The sequence below is a fragment of the Leucoraja erinacea genome, chromosome 24 (assembly GCF_028641065.1).
Source record: "Leucoraja erinacea ecotype New England chromosome 24, Leri_hhj_1, whole genome shotgun sequence".
Classification (NCBI taxonomy): domain Eukaryota; kingdom Metazoa; phylum Chordata; class Chondrichthyes; order Rajiformes; family Rajidae; genus Leucoraja; species Leucoraja erinaceus.
Genome location: NC_073400.1, coordinates 20,073,888 through 20,093,111, shown reverse-complemented (window position 1 = coordinate 20,093,111; position 19,224 = coordinate 20,073,888).

Below are 19,224 nucleotides of genomic sequence, written 5' to 3'. Positions count from 1 at the left end.
GGGGATGTGCAAGAGAGGATGGGGTAGAGATGAGGAGGGAGAGTCTGGGAGGGAGAATTGGGAGAGGAGAGTGGAGCGGTGAGAGTTGGGAGAGAATCTTGGGGGAGAAGTGGGGTGTGGTAGGTGGATGGCTGCAAGGGTGGAGAGGTGTGAGAGTCGAGAGGTGCAAATGTAGGAGTGACGGGAGAGAAGTGGGAGAGAGTAGGGGAAGCATTATGTAAGAGTTAAAGTGCGGGGAGAGTGGGGCCATGTGAGGAGAGAGCGGGATGCGGGAAAACACCAGGAGATCACAGAGAGAGGGACGGGAGGGGAGAAAAGTGGTGGTGGGAGAGAGGGGGAATGGAGAAAGGGGGTAGTTGGGGCAGAGGACTGTGGTGGGAGGGGGTATGTGGGGGAGGATTGAAAATGGGATGGTGCTGGGGAGAGCATGTGGGAGTAAAAGGGATGGGGGTGTGGGTGAGAAGGGCGCGGGAGGAGAGGGGGTTGTGAGGGAGGGGTAGGGTTCAGAGGGAGGCGGAGTTGGGACAGAGAGGGAGTGGTTGAGAGATGGGATTTTGGGAGTGAGGGAGTTGGGAGTGAGTGGGTTGGGAGAGAACTGTTTGAGAGGAAAGGGTGTTTTGTGATGAGAAGGGATTTGGAAGGGAGAGGTTCTGGGAGAAAAGGGGATGTGGGAGAGAGGTGGTGGGTGGGAGGGGTTGTTGAGAGAAGGCTGGATGGGAAGTAGTTGGGAAAAAGTGGACTATTGGGAGAATGGGATGTGGTGCAGGTGGAATCAGTGTAAAGGGACTGCATGTAAGAGAATGAAAGGGGTAGGAGAGAGGGGATAGCAAGGACGTGGGAAAGATAGTCTTGAAGTGTGGGCAAATGGAGAGAGGGGCGCGGGAGAGCAGGGAGAACAACGTGAGATAGAAGAGTGTGGGGATTTGGTGTGGCAGAGAAGGGTTGTGGTTGAGTGGGGTTGAGAAGAGGTGGGGAGAGGGAAAGAGAAACTGGGTTGAGAGGGAGTCAGCGGTGAGACAGGACAGTGCAAGAGACACGGGCATGAGAAAGGGAGAGACAGCATGGAAGTGATAAAATGGGATGAGACGGAAGGGTGCATGGGAAGGTAGTGAGTGAGGGAGATGGGACAGTATAGATAAGGGCATCGGGAGAGGGGAAAGGGAGAGAGGAGTGTTGGAAAAGGGGAGAGATGGTGTGGTGGGTTAGGGTTAGGGGGACGTGAGCAAAGGGTTGAGGGCATTGAATGTGGAAGGGAGCTGTGGAGAAAGTGTAGGAGAGGGAAAGGCTGAAGGGTGAGGGTGTGAGGGGTTGGGGGATGGAAGACAATGGGAGAAAGGGGCTAGGGAGTGGTTGAGGAGAGTGAGAAGGAGATGTGAGAGTGAGAGAGGCCTGGATTGTGTGGAAGAGAATAAGTGTGGAAGATAAGGGAGTGTGGGAGGCAAAGGGGCCTCGGTGAAGAGCGGGTGTGGTATGAGCAGGTTTGGGTGAGAAGGGGTTGGAGAGGGGCTTTGAGGGAGCGGGGGCTTTTGAGAGAGCGTTTTGGGAGGTGGGGTAAGAGAGAGAGGGGGTGGGAGAGGTGGGGCTGGAGATAGGGCGTGGGAAAGAGGGGAGAGAGATAGGGATGGGAAACTGATAAGAGTGGGTGGAAGAGAAGGGTGTACAGGATAGACAGTGTGTGGGAGAGGGAATGTGTGGGAGAGAGGTAGTTTGGAAGAGTTGTTGCAGAGAAAGGGTGTGGGGGAGACGGATTGTGAGGGAGTGAAAGGAACATGGGATTAAAGACACAGCGAGAGAATGGGCAGGAAGAGAATGTAGAGTTGGGAGAGAGTCGGTAGGGGTAGAGAATGATAAACAGGGGAATGGGAAATATGTTAAAAGCATTGAAAGTGGGAGGTGCTTGAGAGTATAAGAAATTGGATTGTGTGGACAATAAGGAGCGGGGAGAACTGGAAGTCTGGGAGAACTAGGAGATAAGATGGCAGGAGAGAGTGTGGTTGTAGAATGGGTGTACGTGAGGTGGGACAGGGGGGTGCTGAGAGAGGGGGTTTGGATGGGGAAAACGGTTTGGGTGGGAAGGGGGCTTGGGAGTGAGATGGGAGACAGGGGAGTTGAAGAGACGGTGGGGAAAGGTAGACAGGAGAGGGGGGGGAGGAGAGGAGGTAGAGAGGGGGGGGAGGAAGAGAGGGGGGGGGTATATTGATGGGGGGCAGTGGGGGTGGAAGGGAAGGAGAGGTTAGGGAAGGAGAGGGGGTAGTGAGGGAGAGGGGAGATGCAATGGGAGAATGGGATGGGTGTAGAAGGGGGGAGGCATGAGATGGGAATAGGAGAATAGTAAGGAGAGACAGGGAGGAAGAAAGGGGATGGTGAAGGAGGACAGAGTGGGAATATGGAAGGGAGGATGGGAGAGGGGGCTGGGAGTGCGAGTGGTGGGAGAGCATGGAGTGGGGAGAGGAGAGTGAGAAAGACAAGGTGGGAATGGTTTGAGCGGAGTGGGCAAAAAGGAATGGGTAGAGAGTGGTGAGGGACAGAGCGGGAGGGGGAGAATGAGGGGTGGTGAGGAGAGAGGGGGTGGCAGAGAGCATTTTGGGAGAGGTGAGAGAAGGGGGTTGGGGAGAGCAGGTGTAAGATAGAGGGGGTGTAGGAGAGATTGTGTGGGAGAGGGAAGTGGGAGGGAGGGGTGGGGAAGAAAGAGCGTGCAGAATGGTAGAGAGGAGTGGGAGAGAAGGGAAAGAGGGAGGATGAGAGTGATAGGAGAGAGGGGAGTGGGAAAAGAGCATGCAGAATGGCAGACGGGTTGAAGAGAAAGGGAGGGAGGGCAAGGGGAGGAGATGGGGAGTGGGAGAGGGGCATAAGGATGGGATGGGGATATAGAGAGTAAGGTTACTGTATATGGGCTGGAGAGGCAAGGTTTTCAGCAGAGATGCTTGGCACCCTGGTGAGCTCAACATCTCACTTTTCACAGGTTCATCTGAGTCATTTGTGACAGCAAAATACAAAGCTGGAGTTCACACTTAGGAGGGCAAAGAGAAGAGGGGGACGGGAGAGGGTGGGGAGAGAGGAGGAGAGAAATATGGAGTGAGAGGGGGACTGAGTGGGGGAGAACTGCTGAGTGAGAGGAGGTTAGTACGTGGAGATGGGAGAGTGGGTGCAAGAGAGGGGGGTGGAAGAGGGTGCCAGAGAGGGCATGTGGGAGATATGGAACAGGTAAGGGTGTGGGAGGGAGTGCGAGAGGTAGTGTGTGAGGTATGTGGGAATGAAGTGTGTGGGAGCAAGGGTAGGAGAGCAAGGAGTGGGAAAGAGTGGGAAAGGGAAAGGATGGGCAATGGTGGAGGTGTGTGGAAGGGATGGGGAGAGAGGGGCAAGGAGAGAAGGGGTCAGAGGGAGGGAGAGAATGACGAGGAGGAGTTGGTAGTGAGGGAGAGAGGGGAGTGTGGTTCAGGGGAGAGGGATTTAGGGAGAGGGGGTTAGGGCAGAGGGGATTGGGAAGAGGGATCAGAGAGGGGGTCAGGAGAGAGGGGGTCAGAGAGTTTTGGCGAGAGAGGTTTGGGGGGGTGAAGTGTTTGGAACAGAGGGATTTGGGGCGGGGGGGGGGGGGGGGGGCAGAGAGAGGGGTTTTGTGAGAAGCCCATGTGATGGGCTTTTATAGAGCAGAGGCCAGAAGAGAGAGGGTAGTGGGCAAAAGGAGGAGAATGTGAGGAATTGTGTATTTTTGAGAATTGTGTATATTTGTCACCGCTCCACAACGCAGTGGAGCGGTAACAAATGGGAGATAAAAGAGCATTGGAAGTGGGAGAGAGCTGGGAAGTTGTGTAAGTGAGTTAAAATGTAATGACAAGGTTTGAGAGAGGCGAAAATAGATGAAGGGCAACCCATGGACATGGATCCGAGCACTCCCCACAGAGAACTCTGCTCCTAACTGTTGGCACATACATTGGTCCCGATGACCACAGTACAGGTTAACACTGTCGAGCCATCATCGGCTCTGACCTTCCTTCCATCGAGCGGATTTGTCGCAGCCGCTGACTCAAAAAGGCTGGCAGTATCATCAAGGACCCACACCATCCTGGCCACACACTCATCTCCCCGCTACCTTCAGGTAGAAGGTACAGGAGCATGAAGACTGCAACATCCAGGTTCAGGAATAGCTACTTCCCCACAGCCATCGGGCTATTGAAACAGGCTCGGACAAAACTCTGATTATTAATAACCCATTATCTGTTATTTGCACTTTATCAGTTTATTTATTCATGTGTGTGTATATTTATATTATGTCTTGTGGACACACTGATCTGTTTTGTAGTAAATGCCTACTATGTTCTGTGTGCTGAAGCAAAGCAAGAATTTCATTGTCCTATCGGGGACACATGCCAATAAACTCACTTGAACTTGAAAGCAGGACCAAGAGAGGGAAGTATGTTTACTGGGGGCAATTTAAAGCTCAGGATGCATGGAACTGCTGGCACAGCCGACAGCTGCAGAGAAATGCACGAGGGTTTACAGAGAGAAAGAAGATGTAGGAATGATGGAGGGTTACAGGGATAGGGGGGTCTATAGGGGAAGAAGGGGGGGGGGGGGGGGGGTTATATGAGATAGAAAGGTTGTATGAGCTGGAATGGCTTTTACGGACAGGGAGAGCTTTCATTTCTGAATGTTGGGGAGGGGGTGGGAAAGAAAGAGGGTGCAGAATGGTGAAGGGAAGTGGGAGAGAGGGGTGGGATAGTGAAGTGGGGGAAAGAGAGTGCAGATTGGTGGATAGGAGTGGAAGAGAGTGCAGGGAGAGTGGGCGAGGAGATGGGGAGTGGGAGGGAAGGGAAGAAATGGTGGAGGGTTTACGGAAAGAAAGAGGATGCAGAAACTGTAGAAGAGTTACGGCTGGTAAGGAGTATGAGGACAGGGGGCAGAAGGGCTGGTTATAGAGATAGAACGGTTGTATGGGCTGGAGAGGTTTACATGAACAGGGAGAGCTGTCAGTTCTGAAGATTGGGCGGTCGGGGGTACTATAGATTCAGGGAAGAATTCAGAGTTGGAGAGAGTGTGGTGTATTACTGGAGTGGAGATATCAAATAACCACGTGAGGTGCCCAAGGGCACAGATTCCAGCAGACATGGCACCCTGGTGAGCTCAACTTCTCACTTCACACAAGGTTATCTGAGTCATCCATGACTTATGAAAACACACAGCAGTGACTCAAACGCACAGGGCAGGGATGGGAATGAGAGAGGGTGGGGAGAGAGGAGAGAAAGGGGACAGAGTGACAGGGGGACAGAGTGAGGGAGAGCATGGGGAGCGACAAGCATTAGTACGATGGAGAGGGGTAGAGTAGGTGCAAGAGAGGAGATGCGGAGTGAGGGGTGGGAGATAGGTGCTGGAGAGGAAGTGTGGAAGAGTCATGGAGTGTGTACAATGGTGGGGGGGGGGGGGGGGAAGGGGGAGTGGTGGGAGCGTGAGGAATAGAGTGCAAGGTGTGTGTGTGATCAATGGGTGGGAGAGCAAGACATAGGATAGAATGGGGAAAGACAGGGTGGGGAAGTGGTGTGGGAGTGGAGGGATGGAGAGAGAGTGCTGAGGGACAGAGAAGGGATGGACTGAGGGGGTCAGAGGGAGGGAGAATGGGGAGGGAGATGGGGTAGTGAGGGAGAAAGGGGAGGGGAGATGGGCGAGGGAGTGGGGAATGGTAAGAGAGGGAGAGTTGTCAGTTTAGGCTGGGTGGGGGGGGGGGGGCTAGTATCGATGCAGGGAGGTGTTCATAGCTGGAGTGCGGTATTACAGCGGGAGTGGAGGTATGAAGTAACCATGTGAGGAGCCCAAAGACTCGGTCCATCGAGTGGACTCCGCCATTCCATTCAATAAAAAGGGCTGTGCATTGTTGGATGACTTTACAGAGGCAGGGAAGAACTTTGGGGGTGGAGGTGGGTTAAAAAGATGGGGAAGGTGTTGGGAGCTGGAGGGTGTTAATTTTTTGCAGTGGATAGGGTGGGGGGGGGGGGGGGTGTATAGAGAGGAAGAAGGGGGTTGGGGCCGGAGACAAATATCAAGACACAAGGGGGGTTATATGGGGGGGGGGCAATGAATGGAAACGTAATTCTCTCGCTCTTCTCTTGTTCTCCCCTCCTTATTTCTGGAAGTACGATGGAAGGTCGAATCCAGCATACGCACCAGTTGTGACTGCGATCATCCCTGGCGCTCGCGGAATAGGGAGATTGCCGTTCGACAGGAGGGGTATGTGGACACAGCAGGTTAAGTGAGATTAGGAGAGTGGATGGGAGTGGGAGGGGGGGGGTGATGACAGAGACTCGACAGTGGGGAAGTGATAGACGGGGGAAGTGACTGGGTAACAAAGACGATGAGAAAGGGGAAGTGAGAGAGAGAGGGGGGGGGGGGGGTTGGGGACAGAGAAACAGAAAGAGAAAGGTAGGGCCAAGCAGGAAGGACGTCGGAGAGAGACAGACAACTGGGAGGTGATGAAATCGTGTCGTTCGTGGACAGAAGGACTGTGACTTTAAGAGTCTGCAGTAAACAAGTGTGAGCGGAGCGGCTGCGAAGGGCAGTGGGTGTGCGCAGGTACAGACAGTCGGCGTTTCATCACTGCCCAGCCCATCTGTCACACACACTGCCTCGCTGACTGAGCGGTGCAGGCGCATCAGAGTGCAGGCACACGTACACACCGACCTACTGACACACTCATTCTCACAGCCACATACTCAGACACTTGTGGACTCTCTCTCTCTATATATATATACTCAGTCGGTCACTCACACCACAGAGCAGCGCACACTCGCACGTACACACATTCAAACCCACACAAATAACGCCGCACACAATCAATCTATAACGCTCTAGTTTCTCATCGTGTTAGAAATCAGTGCATCTGCGTGTGTGTCTGTGTGCATTTATGCGTGCAGAGAGAGAGAAAGAGAGAAAGACACGCCGTGATTTGTCAGCCGCTGACGCCCCGAAAGCTTTCTGTCCCGGGCCCTGGACCTTCTCCATCCGTCCCACGTCCTCCGCCCAGGACACCGCCAGCTCACTCTCGCGTCAGCTTGAACAGCGGAAAGGAATGTCATTCAAGGAAGCAGCCAGCTCCCTGTAGCACGCGGAATTACACGGCCCAGTTATTTCCCTCTCTGAGGGCTTGAGGGAGATGGGGGGGGGGGGGGGGGGGGGGGGCGTGGCCCTTCGATGAGGGAGATATCGGGACAAGGGGAGACAGCGGGACATAAGATATGGGAAGGGTGGGATAGAGAGAGGAAGAGGCGGAGAGGGAGATAGTGAGATGGGAAGGAGAGAGAGAATTCAGAAAGAGATGGTATGGGATCGAGGAGAGGGGAGGGGTGGGGTGGTGGGGTGGTGATGGGCGGCGATGACAGAGATAATGAAAGCCCACTGGAGATTGAGAATGCGAGTTACTGCGCTCTCGCTCCTACCGGCAGCTGGTTCGATGATTCTGCAGACAGACGATTGCTGGGGCCGGAGTCAGGCACCTCCCGCTCTCCGATGGAAGCTGCTCGTCTCCTACTTCCCCAGAAGCAAGGATGCGAGAGAGGAGAAGAGCAGCGGGAGAGAGGGCGGGGAAGGGGGATGGAGCAGCCCGCTCATTGGGCGCAGGCAGGCTGTGGCCAGCGGGGAGCGGCGCTGTAACAGGCTGCCGGCCTGACAGGGTGACGTCAGGGTGAGAGGAAGGAGGTAGGGGTGCGGGCAGAAGGAGGAGAGAGAGAGAGAGAAAGGGAGAGAGAGAGAGGCAGAGAGAGGGACAGAGAGAGAGAGGGACCAAAGGAGATAGGGAAGCAAGAAAGGGAGACGGGCAGAAGAGAGAGAGAGGTGGGGGAGAGGGAAGGAGAGGGACAGAGGGAGGGAGAGAGGGAGAAAGAGAGAGAGAGAGAGAGATGAATACAGACAGAGGGAAGGAAGGAGAGGGGGAGGGATAAAAAGATGGAAGACGGAGCAAGAGGAAGGGGTGGATATGATTGAGAGGAACAGCAAAAATGGGTAGAGAAGGGGATTGAGAGACGGGGTTGGGCAGACCATAGTAAGGGTGGGATAGGATGAGTGAGAGCGTTAACATAAGTAAATCATTAACGTGTGTAACAGACGTCAAGAATCCTAGCACCTATTTCTTGTCTGCACCGCTGATCACGTTTCCATTCATAACACCGTTTCCCTGCCTGCCATTGCCAATCGAATTTTGGATCTAATTTGCCAACTTAATTAGATCCCATTGACCTGACATTCATCAGCCTTGCATGGGACCTTGTCAAATGTTTTACTGAGGTCCTTGTAAACAGCATAAAACAAGTTGCTCTCATCAATCTATTTAGCATCTTCTACAAAAACCTCAATCCGATGAGTCAAACGGGATTTCCCACTAGCAAATCCAAGACGATGAGGCGCTGCATTTCCACACATGAAATATTTCCCCCCAACAAAATCATATCATTGATGTTAGACTTGGCCCAGCCGCGTCACTTCTCGTCTTCTTGAGTAAAAGCACTGACTTGCTTTCCTCCTGTCAACAGACACTTCACGCGTGGCAAGTGACGAATTAAATATCGTTACCTGGGTTTCATCATTCTCTTTCTCTTGCCACATATGGCAGCCTGGCGTCACGTCTGATCCAACACAGCGACCAGACTTCCCACCATTGACATTCTACCTCGGATAAACAGTCAACACAATATCAAACACCATACCACGGTCAGTCCTTGTTCTCCTTGTTCCCGTCCACAGAAGATACAAAAGCTCTGCCCCTTTATGGACATTAGACTTCGTCTACGGAACTGATAATACTGAGAAATATATCCTATACTATACCTCCTCCTTTGCTCTATCTATTGCACTGGCGTTTGACTTGGTTGCATTGAATGTGTATGGATAACAAGCGAAACAACGTTTTCATTGTATCTCAGTACAGGAGACAATAATAACCTTACACCAAAATCTTCCCCTATGCCCATCTTTGCGCTGCCCGTTTTTTAAACAATATTTCATTAACTTTTGCTGCAATTGTTCACCTTCTCTTTTTCCCGCCATCCCACTGAACTAATTGAAAACCTCCCCAACCTCTACCCTGGCCAGAGTATTGGAACAGTTTCGGTTCCATTCTGTTGTACTGATCCCATCCACCACAGTAAAAGACCCAATGATCCAACAGTTTTAATCGCCCCCCACCCTCCACTTGCATTGTTCCAATGTTCATACAATTCTGAGATTACATCATCAGAGGTTTCGTTGTGTAATTTGATGCTTAACTCCCAACATACTTGTTGCAAAATTAAATTTTATTTTTATAAATAATGTATATTTTTGTTTCTGTGTATGTGCTTGTGATACCACAGTAGCCATTTTTTTTTCATTGTACCTTTACCGCACCATAGGTGTAGTATGGCAATAAATACGACGACCAAAAACAAGAGGGCGAGGCATAGTATGATGCGACACTAATACAGGCACATTGGTGTAGTGCAGATGGGTCAAAAGCATGACGTGGTGAGCCGAATGGGCGTTTCCGTCCGGTATGCCTGACTCCATAGGTCTTTGATTCCATTCCCTTTTCCATTTGTGTCATTAGCAACGAGAAGGTCGGCATTACATTCTAGCCTCCGTATGTCCACAGAAACACCTGTATGATCTTTGCAGGTGAGACCATATCACTGTAGTTCTCCCAGTCGCTCACATCCCAACCCTCCTCTGCAGCAGAACCAACCGGAGTGCTGTTGACTATTCTTGTGTTGCATCCCCTCTCCCACAGCCGTATCTAACACGGCAAGGGTGGTGACCGCATAGAACTACATCACCAACTGACCATTCGCACTTGTTTCCCTGTGTGCACAAATCATCAAATATGTCATAAAATGCATACAAAATGTTACGGTTTGCTAACAGAGCCCTGGAGTATAAAATAAAGGAAAATTTTGTAAAACACTGGGCTAGTCTCACTTGTGTTCAATTCTGGACAGACTTGTAAGGGTTTCGAGAGGGTCAAGAATAGATTTACGACTAAAATCTAAATGATGAGAGACTACAGTTGCAAGGACAGATTGGAAACAAGAATTGTTTTCTATTCAGAAGAGATAAGTATGGGGGGGGGGGGGGGCAATTTAATAGAACATTATAAAATAACGAGGCAGCTCGACGGACTGGGTAATGCGCGACAGTCCCTCTGGTGGACATGTCGGGGACTACACGTCACACTAATAGAACCAGGTTGGAAACTGGAACGCAGAAGCGGTCGAGGCATGTTCCATGTGATCGCCAGATTGGAGGTTTATATAGTGAAAAAGATCAAGTGAAGCCGGGCGGCTGGAAGGAAGGTGTTCTGATGGAGAACCAGCATGTGCATGGTGGACTTTCCCTGACCAGCTCTAATCTCTCAGACAGACATATAAGCAGACAGAAGGCCTCATTTTGGCGTGGCCACTTACCATAAAATAATTATTGATAATATACCCCCTCCTCCCCACGAAAACTCTTCTGAAATATTTTACGCCTTCCTTTGACAGAAATCGTTCGTGTTCTATTTTATACAGTAACAAACATAGTGTGTTTTGAAGGTGTAACATTAGATTATTATTCAATCGGAGGCGATTACCTGTATTTAATAAAATCCAGTGATATAGAGTGGGCTCAATGAGGGAAGAAATAACCATTGAAGAATTATCTAACTCTTTTGCATGTAATATGTTTCAAAGCAGAACATTAGATGCTGGCATATTTTTTATAATGAACCTCTGGTTTGCCGTTCTGTGCATACTGACCTCACCTCAACGCTCACAAATGTACTGAGCGGTAGCAAGGAATTGATGACGGCCAGGTACATATTGGCTGTTCGAAACACCCCTGTCTCCGCTTGACGAATATAATTTGGCGCAACTCACACGTCACCAACCAAAGCATTATCGTGAGGGTGTCAAATGGGATAGTCGAGGGTGGAATTAAAGGGAAAGAGTGTAAAAGGATGGTTAATGACCCCAGAATTAACGGGAAAGGAAGCTCATAAAGCGATAGGAGCGTATGGCCAAGTGTAATAGGGATCGACGTGAAAGGTGAGATGCGTAAGGAATTAAAATAGTGTATATGAATGCGCGATGTATAAAAAGTAAAGTAGATGAGCTTGAGGCTCAGTTAGAGGTTGGTAGATATGACATTGTGGAGATTACTGAGTCGTGGCTTCAGGAGGATCGGGCCTGGGAACTTAATATTCAAGGTTATACATCCTATAGAAAGGACAGGCAGATCGTCAGGAGGGGGGGGGGGGGGGGGGGGGGGGTAGCTCTGCTGGTGAGGGATGGAATTCAGTCCCCCTGTGAGGGAAGACATAGGGACTGACGAGGTAGAATCACTGTGGATTCAGTTGAGGAATTGTAAAGGCAAGAAGACACTAATTGATGTTATTTACAGACCCCCAAATAGTCGCCGGGATGTCGGGTGTAAGTTGCAGCAAGAGTTTAAACTGGCATGTAACAAAGGTAATGCCAATGTGGTGATGGGGATTTCAATATGCAGGTAGACTGGAAAAATCAGGTTGGTTCTGGACCCCAAGAAAGAGAGTTTGTAGAGTGCCTCCGAGATTGATTCTTAGAGCAGCTTATAATGGAGCCGACCAGAGAAAAGGCAATTCTGGATTTAGTGTTATCCAATGAACCAGATATGATAAGAGAACTCGAGGTAAAGGAACCGCTTGGAGGTAGTCACCATAATATGATTAGTTTTAATCTGCAATTTGAGAAGGAGACCGTCAAATCGGAAGTGGCAGTGATGCAGTTGAACAAAGGGGACTACGGAGGCATGAGGGAGGAGCTGGCCAAGGTAGACTGGAAAGGGATCCTAGCCGAATGACGGTGGACAGCAATGGCAGGAATTTCTGGACATTTTCCGAAAGACGCAGGATGATTTCATTCCAAAAAGGAAGAAAGATTCTAAGGGGAGTAGGAGGCAACCGTGGCTGAAAGGAATAGTTAGGGATAGAACAAAACTAAAAGAAAAGACGTATAACATAGCAAAGAGCAGCCGGAGGCCAGAGGATTGGGAAACTTTCATAGGACAACAGAAGGAAACAAAACGGGCAATACGGGCTGAAAAGATGATGTATGAAGGGAAGCTGGCCAGGAATATAAAGAAGGACAGTAAAAGCTTCTTTCGATATGTTAAGGGAAAAAGAGTAGTAAAGTCAAATGTGGGTCCCTTGAAGGCAGACACGGGTGAACCTATTATGGGCAACAAGGAAATGGCAGAAGAGTTGAACAGTTACTTCGGATCTGTCTTCACTAAGGAAGACACAAACAATCTCCCAGATGTACTGGAGGACAGGGGATCTAAGGGGGTAGAGGAACGGAAAGAAATTTTCATTAGGCGAGAAATAGTATTGGGTAGGCTAATGGGACTGAAGGATGATAAATCCCCTGGGCCTGATGGTCTGCATCCAAGGGACCTCATGGAGGTGGCTCTAGAAATAGTGGACGCATTGGTGATCATTTTCCAATGTTCTATAGATTCAGGTTCAGTTCCTGTGGATTGGAGGATAGTTAATGTTATTCCACTTTTCAAGAAAGGAGCGAGAGAGAAAACGGGGAATAACAGACCAGGTAGCCTGACTTCGGTGGTGGGAAAGATGCTGGAGTCAATGATTAAATAGGTAATAATGGGCCGTTTGGATAGCAGTACAAGGATTAGTCCAAGTCAACATGGATTTATGAAAGGGAAATCATGCTTGACTAATCTTCTGGAATTTTTTGAGGATGTGACAAGAAACTGGATGAAGGGGTGCCAGTGGATATAGTGTATCTAGACTTTCAGAAAGCCTTTGATAAGGTCCCGCACGGGAGACTGGTGACTAAAATTAGAGCACATGGTATTGGGGGTAGGGTGTTGACATGGATAGAAAATTGGTTGGCAGACCGGAAACAAACAGTAGGAGTGAACGGGTCATTTACAGAATGGCAGGCAGTGGCGAGTGGAGTGCCGCAAGGCTCGGAGTTGGGGCTGCAACTGTTTATCACATATATATATATATGATTTCGAAGAGGGAATTAGGAGCAACACTAGCAAGTTTGCGGATGGCACAAAGCTGGGTGGCAGTGTGAACTGTGAAGAGGATGTTAGGAGGTTGCAGTGTGACCTGGACAGGTTGAGCGAGTGGGCAGATGCATGGCAGATGCAGTATAATATAGATAAATGTGAGGTTATCCACTTTGGCGGCAAAAACAAGGGGGCAGATTATTATCTCAATGGGGTTAGGTTACGTAAGGGGGAGGTGCAGCGAGACCTGGGCGTCCTTGTACACCGGTCACTGAAAGTTGGCTTACAGGTACAGCAGGCAGTGAAGAAAGCTAATGGAATGTTGGCCTTCATAACAAGAGGATTTCAGTGTAGGAGTAAAGAGGTTCTTCTGCAGTTGTATAGTGCTCTGGTGAGACCACATCTGGAGTATTGTGTACAGTTTTGGTCTCCTAATTTGAGGGAGCACATCCTTGTGATTGAGGCAGTGCAGCGTAGGTTCACGAGATTGATACCTGGGATGGCGGGACTGTCATATGAGGATATATTGAAAAGACTAGGCTTGTATTCACTGGAGTTTAGAAGGATGACGAATGTCTGACCAATCTTATAGAATTTTTTGAGGATGTAACTAGTAGAGTGGATAAGGGAGAACCAGTGGATGTGTTATATCTTGACTTTCAGAAGGCTTTCGACAAGGTTCCACATAAGAGATTAGTATACAAACTTAAAGCACATGGTATTGGGGGTTCAGTATTGATGTGGATAGAGAACTGGCTGGCAGACAGGAAGCAAAGAGTAGGAGTAAACGGGTCCTTTTCACAATGGCAGGCAGTGACTAGTGGGGTACCGCAAGGCTCAGTGCTGGGACCCCAGCTATTTACAATATATATTAATGATCTGGATGAGGGAATTGAATGCAACATCTCCAAGTTTGCGGATGACACGAAGCTGGGGGACAGTGTTGGCTGTGAGGGGGATGCTAGGAGGCTGCAAGGTGACGTGGATAGGTTAGGTGAGAGGGCAAATGCATGGCAGATGCAGTATAATGTGGATATATGTGAGGTTATCCACTTTGGTGGCAAAAACAGGAAAGTAGACTATTATCTGAATGGTGGCCTATTAGGAAAAGGGGAGATGCAACGAGATCTGGGTGTCATGGTACACCAGTCATTGAAAGTAGGAATGCAGGTGCAGCAGGCAGTGAAGAAAGCAAATGGTATGTTAGCATTCATAGCAAAAGGATTTGAGTATAAGAGCAGGGAGGTTCTACTGCAGTTGTACAGGGTCTTGGTGAGGCCACACCTGGAGTATTGCGTACAGTTTTGGTCTCCTAATCTGAGGAACGACATTCTTGCCATAGAGGGAGTACAGAGAAGGTTCACCAGACTGATTCCTGAGATGGCAGGACTTTCATATGAAGAAAGACTGGATAGACTCGGCTTGTACACGCTAGAATTCAGAAGATTGAGGGGGGATCTTATAGAAACTTACAAAATTCTTAAGGGGTTGGACAGGCTAGATGCAGGAAGATTATTCCCGATGTTGGGGAAGTCCAGAACTAGGGGTCACAGTTTAAGGATAAGAGGGAAGTATTTTAGGACCGAGATGAGAAAATCATTTTTTACACAGAGAGTGGTGAATCTGTGGAATTATGTGCCACAGAAGGTAGTTGAGGCCAGTTCATTGGCTATATTTAAGAGGGAGTTAGATGTGGCCCTTGCGGCCAAAGGGATCAGGGGGTATGGAGAGAAGGCAGGGGTGGGATACTGAGTTGTATGATCAGCCATGATCATATCGAATGGCGGTGCAGGCTCGAAGAGCCGAATGGCCTACTCCTGCACCTATTTTCTATGTTTCCATGTTTCTATGATGAGCGGGATCGTATAGAAACATATAAAATTATAAAAGGACTGGACAAGCTAGATGCGGGAAAAATGTTCCCAATGTTGGGCGAGTCCAGAACCTGGGGCCACAGTCTTAGAATAAAGGGGAGGTAATTTAAGACTGAGGTGAGAAAAACGTTTTCACCCAGAGAGTTGTGAATTTATGGAATCCCCTGCCACAGAGGGCAGTGGAGGCCAAATCACTGAATGGATTTAAGAGAGAGTTAGATAGAGCTCTAGTGGCCAGTGGAGTCAATGGATACGGGGAGAAGGCAGGCACGGGTTATTGATAGTGGACGATCTGCATGATCACAATGAATGGCGGTGCTGGCGCCAAGGGCCGAATGGCCTCCTACTGAACCTATTTTCTATGTTTCCTCACCCTGCTGCATTGCCCATTGCTGGTGTGTAGCCTGAAGCTGCGGTTGCTCAGCATCTCCGTGATGAAGCTCACCATGTGCTTGTCTGGGATGGTTTCCAGAAGCTTCATGTGTAGTCCACGCAGCCAGACAGTATCATATGCAGTTGTGAGGTCCAAGAAGACAGCGCCTGCCTTCTCCCCTGCCTGGAAGCTGTCATCTATGTCTTGGCACAGGAGGGCCACCTGGTCCGCCGTTGACCTACCGCTTCGGAAGCCAGCCTGTTCTTTAGGCAGCTGGGGGTCGATCACTGGATTGAGACCAATGTGGAGGAGACGTCCCGGGAGCTTGTATGGAACACACAGAAGTGAGAGGGGTCGGTATCTCTTGGGGTCATCGCTAGGCTTGTTTGGCTTCGGCAGAGCGATCACCTTGGCAGGGCGCCAGATCTTTGGCTGCTTCAGGCAGCTGAAACACGTGTAGAGGAAGGAGCACAGCCAGTGCCTTGGTGTTTTATGTATTCCGGGTGGCCTTTGGTGTCTGGTGCCTTACCGGTTTTCAGCCGTCGGATGGACTGCTCGATTTCTTGTGTTGTGAAATCGTGGGATAGGTTGGAGTCGCAGCTCGGGGCCCTGTGTAGCTCGTGGACTCTCGCCAATGTTGTTCTGGTGAAGTCCTTGTCTGAGTTGGGGAAGCGGCCGTTGCTCAGCAGTAGCCACGAGATGTAATTTTAAGTGATGGGACACTGTGCTGGGGTTGTCGACCTGCCCATCAGCTCGTTCATGGTCTCCCACGCCTGACGGCTGGAGTGTGTGAAATCACTGTCTCCTCTTTGCCTGTGTTTCTCATTTAGTCTGCAGATTAAGTCATTCGCTGCTTTGTCCCTGTCTTCGCTGGTTTGTGATTCTGTGTGGGCGCGACGTAGGTCTTCACATTCGTCATCCCAGCAAGGAAAATAGGCTTTAGGTACACCGCGGGGGATGTTCTACTTGGCTGCGGTCAGCAGCATCTTGCATTATGAGTCCAACGCATTGTTCTGGTTGGTGGGGTGTGGGTGTGGGAGGCCAGCGGCTGCCTTATTCACTCGTTGTGTGAAGCCTACCCAGTTTGCTTTCCGGAAGTTCCATCTCTTGACGTCTTTCCCTTCCATGGGATGCACCAGAGATGGAATGGTTATGAGCGATGGTCGATGGTGTGACCGGGGAAACCTGTCCAGGACGCGTCTTACTGGGAGTGGTTCGTTGTTGCGACATTTTGCGAAGGTCAGGTCCGGGTTGGTGGTTACTTAGGGTCGTATAAGAGCGTTGCATCTTTCAGATAAGCCAACCATGGGGGACTTTATCCAGTACGTTAGCAAAACCGATGCAGACAACAGTCCACTGCTCAACCCGCAGTGATCACCTTCGTCGTCTCCTCAATAAACGTAACCAAGTTAGTTAGCCATGAGTTGCCGTGTGCAAAGTCATACTGACTGTCCGTCATTGGTCGATTATATTCTAAATTGGAGTCAATCTGATCCTGTAGACTCCTCTTCAATATCTTCCCTACCACTGACGTACCGCCACTGACCTATAATTACTTGGATTCTTTCTACTTTATTTCTTAAATAAAGGAACGACATTAGTTACTTTCTCGCCCACCCGTCTTGGACAGTCTGGAGAAAATGTAAATATTTCATCAAGGTTCTTGCAATCTCTTCTGCCTATTTCAATAAAATGTGATAGATTCCGTTAGGTCCTGGGTATCGAACCATCCTATTGCTGTTCAAGAGACGCAGAACTACCTTCATCTTAATCTCAAACTGCCCTTTCATATTATTATTCTCGACAATAATACAGCAGTCTGTCATGTACTTCTTCCTGGTGAATACAGACACCTCCATCTTTTGACTCTACGCACAAATTCCAAAAATGGTCCTCGAGTGGCCCGCTCGTCTCCGTTATTAAGCTCTTGTTTTTTTATGTTGGTATAAAAGGATTTTCTTGAATCCGGGTTCCACAACCTTGACATCCTTAACCGCCTGTTTCAAGCTACTTTGAGCACACGAACTCATTCACGCATGTTTATGCATACCCTTATAAAGTTTCCAAGTGAACGACTCAGGAAATATATTAAATTCAGGCAGAAGTCAATGTTGCATTCTGTATGCAGGCAAGTTAAGGAACGTTATTTATACAATTAATTTGGGAGAAGACTAATGTAGAGAGGAATAGGAAGTACGTTAAGGTGGAAGAGATGCTGGAACTGTTTGTCTTTATGTCAGCCTTTCCTCGAGATTCCTGGTATGTGGCCATGTCACTACAGGTACAAGTAACGCTATAGGTAATATAATGGATGTGTTGTTGTTGAGTCTGCCCGCAGGGGCGGAAATCGCTGTCAAAACATCGGAGGGACACAATTTTCGGTTGCCATACGCACACACATACACACACGGTAGGCTTCTGAGGCTTCGGCGGTGGGACCTGTGGAAGGTAACATCAGGAGCTGACCTCGGTTGGTGACCGACTCCCAACTCCAGCAACAGCAATAGGGGCTTGAATCGGCCTGTTCGCGGGGCCTTTCATCGCCAGGCGCGGCTTAAAATCGGGTGGCGAGGGCTTCAACATCGGGAGCCTCGATCGCCTCGATCGCCTCGAGTCAGCAGATTCATTTGAAGCCGCGCCGGGCGATGAATCGCGAACGGGCCGATTCAGCCCTTAGCAACCCGCTGGAATCTTTCAAAAGTTACAATGTATCACAATGTGATGAATAACACTTAAACAAATAAAACTACAGCAAATAAAGGCAAACAGAAGAACCAACCTTGGAGAGAGAGAGATGGGAAAAACATACTAAATAACGTGAGTGGTTCGTGAATGAGGGACTTACCTGCCAGCCAGGAAACCCGTTCGACCGGAGCCCTTAATGACCTGACCCATTTAAATCCGATACCCATTTATATCTTCGCCATCCACCAATACATTCAATTAGTTTAAATGGTAATTATCCCCGCATCAGACAGCTTTAAGAAATTCTCCGTGAATACCTTCAGTCATACTTGAAGGTCAAAACACAATTGGTGACACATCGTGTTAATACGATATTAATTGAGATAATTTAACAAGCGCTTAACGGTGACACCTCCACGGTCTCGCGGAAAGCGGCGTTTTTTAATACTTTTTTTTCACCGAATGTCAAAATCCAGATTGCAAGACATGTTGGGGGGGGGGGGGTTTGGGGGGATGGTTGCTTGGGAAGGACGCGACCCCCCCGTCCCCTCCCCCCCGTCCCCTCCAGGATTTCCCCAGGCCCAGACCCAGGTGAGTTCCCCGCATAAGGACCTCGCAAGCGGGTATCTCACGCTCACCGTTTAAACAGCTAATACATTCTAACCTTGCCACCCACCACAGGATGTTGTGTTGATGGTTGGCCGTCAACATATTCTGATAGTTCATGCTGTACTGTTTTATTCATAACATTTTGTCATTTAAAAAAATACAACAAACTATTTTGTAAAATAATTTAATACTGTGTTGATCTGTGCTCCTTGGCTGATTTCTCCACCCAAACGATTTCATGCCAAACTTAAATAACAGATGGAATAAAATGTTGCGAGAGGGAAAGGGTTGTGGTGCGGCTGAGTGTTGTTCCGTCACATTTGCTGACTATTCCCTGTCCCTATTATTTCATTGTTAAATTATAAAATGGTTGACTGAACTTGTTTGTTCATTGGGTGTAATTAACGCCAGTCTCCATAGACTATGATTTTGTCACCAGATTTCCATGTGCTCTAAATAAAGGGCTCATATGAACGTGTTATCCCAGTGTCAGTGAGAGCAGCGCCTCGTTGAGCTCCGCTGTTCTACAGAGGGGGAGCAGAGGGAGAAATCTGAAAGGGGTACTGTGTAATTCTGCAGGAATGGAGCGGAATTCGCAAACAGTAGAGTATAATGTTACAGACATTGACCGGGATCTGGTGTCCGAGGGATGGTATGTTACCGGTACAATTA